The following is a 7742-nucleotide window of genomic DNA, read 5'->3' on the forward strand; positions in this document are numbered from 1 at the left end:
GTCGTTCTGCCCCTGAACAGGCAGTTAACCCACTGTTCCTAGGCCGTCATTGAAAATAGGAATTTGTTCTTAACTGACTTGCCTAGTTAAATAAAGGTACAAATAAAAATTGATTGGAGGAGAAATAGGGACTCTATACTGCCACTTGGAGGGTGATTAGTGAAGTGTGCAGAGCATTTAAATCTCCATATTTCAAGGTGAACATGCTGGCCAGTCAACCTATTACAGAAAGCCTTTGGTTTGTGGAGCACAAGTTTAAGGTCTGGATTCAATCAGATCGTTGGAGTCATCAAATGGGTGCCAAGCTGCTCTTGCGATCATTAACCCTTCCTTAACGTTATTGAGTGAATTAAGAAGGAATGGCGATGTCATTTGTAGCGAAATGTGGTTTTCCATTAAAATAATAATTACTGTGTTCTAAACACGACGTAATAAAGGAACTTGTGTCGCAAGATAAAAAGATAAGTCAGACGGTAGAGTTTGAGTGATGAAGTTGGACAGAGAATATCAACATCTCTCCGCGAGAAACACTTGGATGAACAGTAAAAACACATATATTCTGTCAATTGAGCCTTATTCTCTGCCAGATGTCATACAAACTGTTATATGTGGATAATAGCTATAGCTAGGCCTGTCTGTATGATTGACTTGTCATTTCAATAGGCCTAGGCTACTAAATACAATCTGGGTTTATGATTGTAATTCAACTTTGCCATGGTTTGCTTAGCTAGATGCAGGTAGCCTATAACTCCTGATAGGCCTGTTAGATAGGCTACAGTAGGCTAGGCAAGATGTAAAATGAACAATTTACTACAGTAGCTTGCTTAATTCAAATTGACAGACTCATTTATTGAATCTGAATAGCGAGGATATTTCTGTAAAAAGTGTTTGTGTTGCCCAAAAGCCTGGATTTGACAGCTCTAACACAGTTCTACCTTCGAACACCTCAAAATAATCGCTATGCAGATCTGATTGAATCCAGCTCTAAAGTCTTTGATAGGCTGATTAGGAATTTGTTCCAGGAAATAATCTGCCACCTTGTAAGGTTAGCAAAGGGCTAATGTGTGCCAGGTTATCTGATGGGACCAGCTACAATTTAGCATTCTGTCACATGACACTACATCAACCATTTTAATTGGCTGATGCTTAAACTTAACCTTGAACTTAAACTTTTTCTAATGTTTGCCAGTATGGGCCCATGGTGTTTGTTATGCAACGTTTTGGATCCTTCAGATAGAAATAGCTTTTGTAGACCAAATATGCCTTTGACGTGTAGAATAAGGAATAACATCAACTCTGTTCATGGCATTTCTATCTGCAACTGAACGGGCCCTGCAGTAACTACAAACTGTAGAGTTAACTAACCTCTGGTTGTGGCCCTGCAGTAACTACAAACTGTAGAGTTAACTAACCTCTGGTTGTGGCCCTGCAGTAACTACAAACTGTAGAGTTAACTAACCTCTGGTTGTGGCCCTGCAGTAACTACAAACTGTAGAGTTAACTAACCTCTGGTTGTGGCCCTGCAGTAACTACAAACTGTAGAGTTAACTAACCTCTGGTTGTGGCCCTGCAGTAACTACAAACTGTAGAGTTAACTAACCTCTGGTTGTGGCCCTGCAGTAACTACAAACTGTAGAGTTAACTAACCTCTGGTTGTGGCCCTGCAGTAACTACAAACTGTAGAGTTAACTAACCTCTGGTTGTGGCCCTGCAGTAACTACAAACTGTAGAGTTAACTAACCTCTGGTTGTGGCCCTGCAGTAACTACAAACTGTAGAGTTAACTAACCTCTGGTTGTGGCCCTGCAGTAACTACAAACTGTAGAGTTAGCTACAGGGGGTTGCTATGGTGATTTGCTATGGTGAGGGTTAGTGTTGGTCTCTTTACTGATGATGATGATGATGATGGTGTTTAACCAGGGTTTGTAGTGATGAGGATGTTTAACCAGGGTTTGTAGTGATGAGGATGTTAAAGGTGCTCTAAGAAAATTATAATTTAAGATGGCTTCAACATTAAATAGCTGAGTACATGTTGCATAGAACACCTTGAAACATAATGTCTAATGAGGTCTGAATACCTTGAAACATAATGTCTACTGAGGTCTGAATACCTTGAAACATAATGTCTAATGAGGTCTGATCACCTTGAAACATAATGTCTACTGAGGTCTGATCACCTTGAAACATAATGTCTACTGAGGTCTGACCACCTTGAAACATAATGTCTAATGAGGTCTGATCACCTTGAAACATAATGTCTAATGAGGTCTGATGACCTTGAAACATAATGTCTACTGAGGTCTGATCACCTTGAAACATAATGTCTACTGAGGTCTGATCACCTTGAAACATAATGTCTAATGAGGTCTGATCACCTTGAAACATAATGTCTACTGAGGTCTGAACACCTTGAAACATAATGTCTAATAAGGTCTTAAGGATGTCTATGATCAATAGAAAATTAAATAACCTCTCAACTGAGCACTTGATTTGTCTGACACACACACACACACACACACACACACACACACACACACACACACACACACACACACACACACACACACACACACACACACACACAGTGGATGTTGTGGAGTTTATTGGATAAGTCCAGCACAGTCATCAATATAAATGACATCAGAAACACATACACATGCTTAGTGTAAAATACCACATCTACAGCATTAATAAAACCCCACCGCCTTAGAGTTCTCTGGTCTACAGCATTAATAAACCCCCACCCCCTGGAGTTATCTGGTCTACAGCATTAATAAAACCCCACCGCCTTAGAGTTCTCTGGTCTACAGCATTAATAAACCCCCACCTCCCTAGAGTTCTCTGGTCTACAGCAGTAATAAACCCCACCTTCCTAGAGTTCTCTGGTCTACAGCATTAATAAACCCCACCGCCTTAGAGTTCTCTGGTCTACAGCATTAATAAACCCCCACCTCCCTAGAGTTCTCTGGTCTACAGCATTAATAAACCCCCACCTCCTTAGAGTTCTCTGGTCTACAGCATTAATAAACCCCCACCTCCCTAGAGTTCTCTGGTCTACAGCAGTAATAAACCCCACCTTCCTAGAGTTCTCTGGTCTACAGCATTAATAAACCCCACCTCCCTAGAGTTCTCTGGTCTACAGCATTAATAAACCCCCACCTCCCTGGAGTTCTCTGGTCTACAGCATTAATAAGCCCCACCTCCCTGGAGTTCTCTGGTCTACAGCATTAATAAACCCCCACCCCCTGGAGTTCTCTGGTCTACAGCATTAATAAACCCCACCTCCCTAGAGTTCTCTGGTCTACAGCATTAATAAACCCCGACCTCCCTAGAGTTCTCTGGTCTACAGCATTAATAAACCCCCACCTCCCTGGAGTTCTCTGGTCTACAGCATTAATAAACCCCCACCTCCCTGGAGTTCTCTGGTCTACAGCATTAATAAGCCCCACCTCCCTGGAGTTCTCTGGTCTACAGCATTAATAAACCCCCACCCCCTGGAGTTCTCTGGTCTACAGCATTAATAAACCCCACCTCCCTAGAGTTCTCTGGTCTACAGCATTAATAAACCCCGACCTCCCTAGAGTTCTCTGGTCTACAGCATTAATAAACCCCCACCTCCCTGGAGTTCTCCGGTCTACAGCATTAATAAACCCCCACCTCCCTGGAGTTATCTGGTCTACAGCATTAATAAACCCCACCTCCCTAGAGTTCTCTGGTCTACAGCATTAATAAACCCCACCTTCCTGGAGTTCTCTGGTCTACAGCATTAATAAACCCCACCTCCCTAGAGTTCTCTGGTCTACAGCATTAATAAACCCCACCTCCCTGGAGTTATCTGGTCTACAGCATTAATAAACCCCACCTCCCTGGAGTTCTCTGGTCTACAGCATTAATAAACCCCGACCTCCCTAGAGTTCTCTGGTCTACAGCATTAATAAACCCCACCTCCCTGGAGTTCTCTGGTCTACAGCATTAATAAACCCCACCTCCCTAGAGTTCTCTGGTCTACAGCATTAATAAACCCCACCTCCCTAGAGTTCTCTGGTCTACAGCATTAATAAACCCCCACCTCCCTAGAGTTCTCTCGTCTACAGCATTAATAAACCCCACCTCCCTAGAGTTCTCTGGTCTACAGCATTAATAAACCCCACCTCCCTGGAGTTCTCTGGTCTACAGCATTAATAAAACCCCACCTCCCTAGAGTTCTCTGGTCTACAGCATTATTAAACCCCCACCTCCCTGGAGTTCTCTGGTCTACAGCATTAATAAACCCCACCTCCCTAGAGTTCTCTGGTCTACAGCATTAATAAACCCCACCTCCCTGGAGTTCTCTGGTCTACAGCATTAATAAACCCCACATCCCCGGAGTTCTCTGGTCTACAGCATTAATAAGCCCCACCTCACTGGAGTTTTCTGGTCTACAGCATTAATAAACCCCCACCTCCCTAGAGTTCTCTGGTCTACAGCATTAATAAACCCCCACCTCCCTAGAGTTCTCTGGTCTACAGCATTAATAAACCCCCACCTCCCTAGAGTTCTCTGGTCTACAGCATTAATAAACCCCCACCTCCCTAGAGTTCTCTGGTCTACAGCATTAATAAACCCCACCTCCCTAGAGTTCTCTGGTCTACAGCATTAATAAACCCCACCTCCCTAGAGTTCTCTGGTCCACAGCATTAATAAACCCCACCTCCCTGGAGTTCTCTGGTCTACAGCATTAATAAACCCCGACCTCCCTAGAGTTCTCTGGTCTACAGCATTAATAAACCCCACCTCCCTAGAGTTCTCTGGTCTACAGCATTAATAAACCCCACCTCCCTGGAGTTCTCTGGTCTACAGCATTAATAAACCCCACCTCCCTAGAGTTCTCTGGTCTACAGCATTAATAAACCCCACCTCCCTAGCGTTCTCTGGTCTACAGCATTAATAAACCCCCACCTCCCTAGAGTTCTCTGGTCTACAGCATTAATAAACCCCACCTCCCTAGAGTTCTCTGGTCTACAGCATTAATAAACCCCACCTCCCTGGAGTTCTCTGGTCTACAGCATTAATAAAACCCCACCTCCCTAGAGTTCTCTGGTCTACAGCATTATTAAACCCCCACCTCCCTGGAGTTCTCTGGTCTACAGCATTAATAAACCCCACCTCCCTAGAGTTCTCTGGTCTACAGCATTAATAAACCCCACCTCCCTGGAGTTCTCTGGTCTACAGCATTAATAAACCCCACCTCCCCGGAGTTCTCTGGTCTACAGCATTAATAAGCCCCACCTCACTGGAGTTTTCTGGTCTACAGCATTAATAAACCCCCACCTCCCTAGAGTTCTCTGGTCTACAGCATTAATAAACCCCCACCTCCCTAGAGTTCTCTGGTCTACAGCATTAATAAACCCCCACCTCCCTAGAGTTCTCTGGTCTACAGCATTAATAAACCCCCACCTCCCTAGAGTTCTCTGGTCTACAGCATTAATAAACCCCACCTCCCTAGAGTTCTTTGATTAGATATACTAACAGACTGCAGTTGCATGGAGACGCTGACTAAACCATCCAATGAGAGCCCATCAGTGTTGAGGCTCGTCCAATAAGGTTGGAGGTGAGCTGGAGCGGGCCGGGTTACTTATGGAACTTCCTAGTTGGGTCCCTCGCATGGTCCAATAGCAGCTGGCAGGGCGTGAACTGATGACCATAAATATCTTCATAAAGACTCATCATCGCTACGAGACGCTCCTCACCAATGGAATCAACGAATTGGAAAGGACCTGGCCTCACACCTACACATAGCAACCTGTCTCATTGGATGCCATGTGTTTGTAGTCAGGTGGTTACCAGTATTTAGTGTGTGTGTGTGTGTATCCATAGTGTGTGTTTATCGTGTGTGTGTGTCCTACCTCCCAGAGAGGGAGGGAAGCCCAGACCGAACACAGCTTCAGTGTTTCCCTCCTTTGGATTACCTATAATGCCCTGCTGCAGACACAGCACTGCCTCGTTGATGGAAAAAAACATTCAAAATCTGACATTCATATGACATATTTTCAACTGAATTGTGCCCATTGGGTAGTGTTTTAAATTTTTATTTCACCTTTTATTTAACCAGGTAGGCCAGTTGAGAACAAGTTCTCATTTACAACTGCGACGTGGCCAAGATAAAGCATAGTAGTGCGACACAAACAACAACACAGAGTTACACATGGAATAAACAAACGTATAGTCAATAATATAGTAGAAAAATCTATATATAGCATGTGCAAATGAAGTAGGATAAGAGAGGTAAGGCAATAAATAGGCCATAGTGGCAAAATAATTACAATATAGCAATTAAACACTGGCGTGATAGATGTGCAGAAGACGAGTGTGCAAGTAGAGATACTGGGGTGCAAAGGAGAAAACAAATGAAAAATAAATAACAGTATGGGGATGAGGTAGTTGGATGGGCTATTTACAGATGGGCTATGTACAGGTACAGTGATCTGTAAGCTGGTGCTTAAAGCTAGTGAGGGAGATATGAGTCTCCAGCTTCAGCGATTTTTGCAATTCGTTCCAGTCATTGGCAGCAGAGAACTGGAAGGAAAGGCGGCCAAAGCAGGTGTTGGGGATGACCAGTGAAATATACCTGCTGGAGCGCATGTTACAGGTGGGTGCTGCTATGGTGACCAGTGAGCTGAGATACGGCGGGGCTTAACCTGGCAAAGACTTATAGATGACCTGGAGCCAGTGGGTTTGGCGACAAATATGAAGCGAGGGCCAGCCAACGAGAGCATACAGGTCGCAGTGGTGGGTAGTATATGGGGCTTTGGTGACAAAACGGATGGCACTGTGATAAACAACATCCAATTTGCTGAGTAGAGTGTTGTAGTTGTGAGATTGTATTGGCTCATTCTAGCATTTATTTGCATATTTCCTTTAGGGAATGCCTACACTGAAGTGCTGGTGTGCAATAACAATTTGCCAGTGATGTAAGGTACTTAAGTAGTACTTTCAATTATTTTTACTTAAGTAGTTGTTTGGGGTATCTGTACTCTACTTTACTATTTATATTTTTGACAACTTTTACTCTTACTTCACTACATTCCTAGAGAAAATTATGTACTTTTTACTCCCTACATTTTCCCTTACACCCAAAAGTACTTCTTACATTTTGAACGCTTAGCAGGACCGAAAAATTCACACACTTATCAAGAGAATATCCCTGGTCATCTCTACTGCCTCTGATCTGGCGGACTCACTAAACACGTTTCGTTCGTAAATGATGTCCAAGTGTTGGTGCGTGCCCCTAGCTATCCGTAAATTTAAAAACCGAGGAAATGGTGTGGTCTGGTTTGCTTTATACAGTTGATGTCGGAAGTTTACATACACTTAGGTTGGAGTCATTGAAACTCGTTTTTCAACCACTCCACACATTTCTTGTTAACTAACTATAGTTTTGTCAAGTCAGTTAGGACATCTACTTAGTGCATGACACAAGTCATTTTTCCAACAATTGTTTACAGACAGATTATTTCACTGTATCACAATTCCAGTGGGTCAGAAGTTACAGACACTAACTTGACTGTGCCTTTAAACAGCCTGGAAATTTCCAGAAAAAGTCATGGTTTTAGAAGCTTATGATAGGCTAATAGACATCATTTGGAGGGGTACCTGTGGATGTATTTCAAGGCCTACCTTCAAACTCAGTGCCTCTTTGCTTGACATCATGGGAAAATCAAAAGAAATCAGCATATTGTAGACCTCCACAAGTCTGGTTCATCC

The 7742-nt window shown here is 43.3% G+C and overlaps 1 long non-coding RNA gene across 1 annotated transcript; it reads left to right on the plus strand.

The window, feature by feature from the left end:
- On the plus strand, positions 1-2480 carry LOC121840010. Its single transcript, XR_006079312.1, has 2 exons — positions 1-2331; positions 2398-2480. It is a non-coding gene; the product is annotated as an uncharacterized LOC121840010 (long non-coding RNA).
- The last annotated feature ends 5262 nt before the right edge of the window (positions 2481-7742 follow it).

Source organism: Oncorhynchus tshawytscha, linkage group LG18 (genome assembly GCF_018296145.1).
Source record: "Oncorhynchus tshawytscha isolate Ot180627B linkage group LG18, Otsh_v2.0, whole genome shotgun sequence".
NCBI classification, from domain to species: domain Eukaryota; kingdom Metazoa; phylum Chordata; class Actinopteri; order Salmoniformes; family Salmonidae; genus Oncorhynchus; species Oncorhynchus tshawytscha.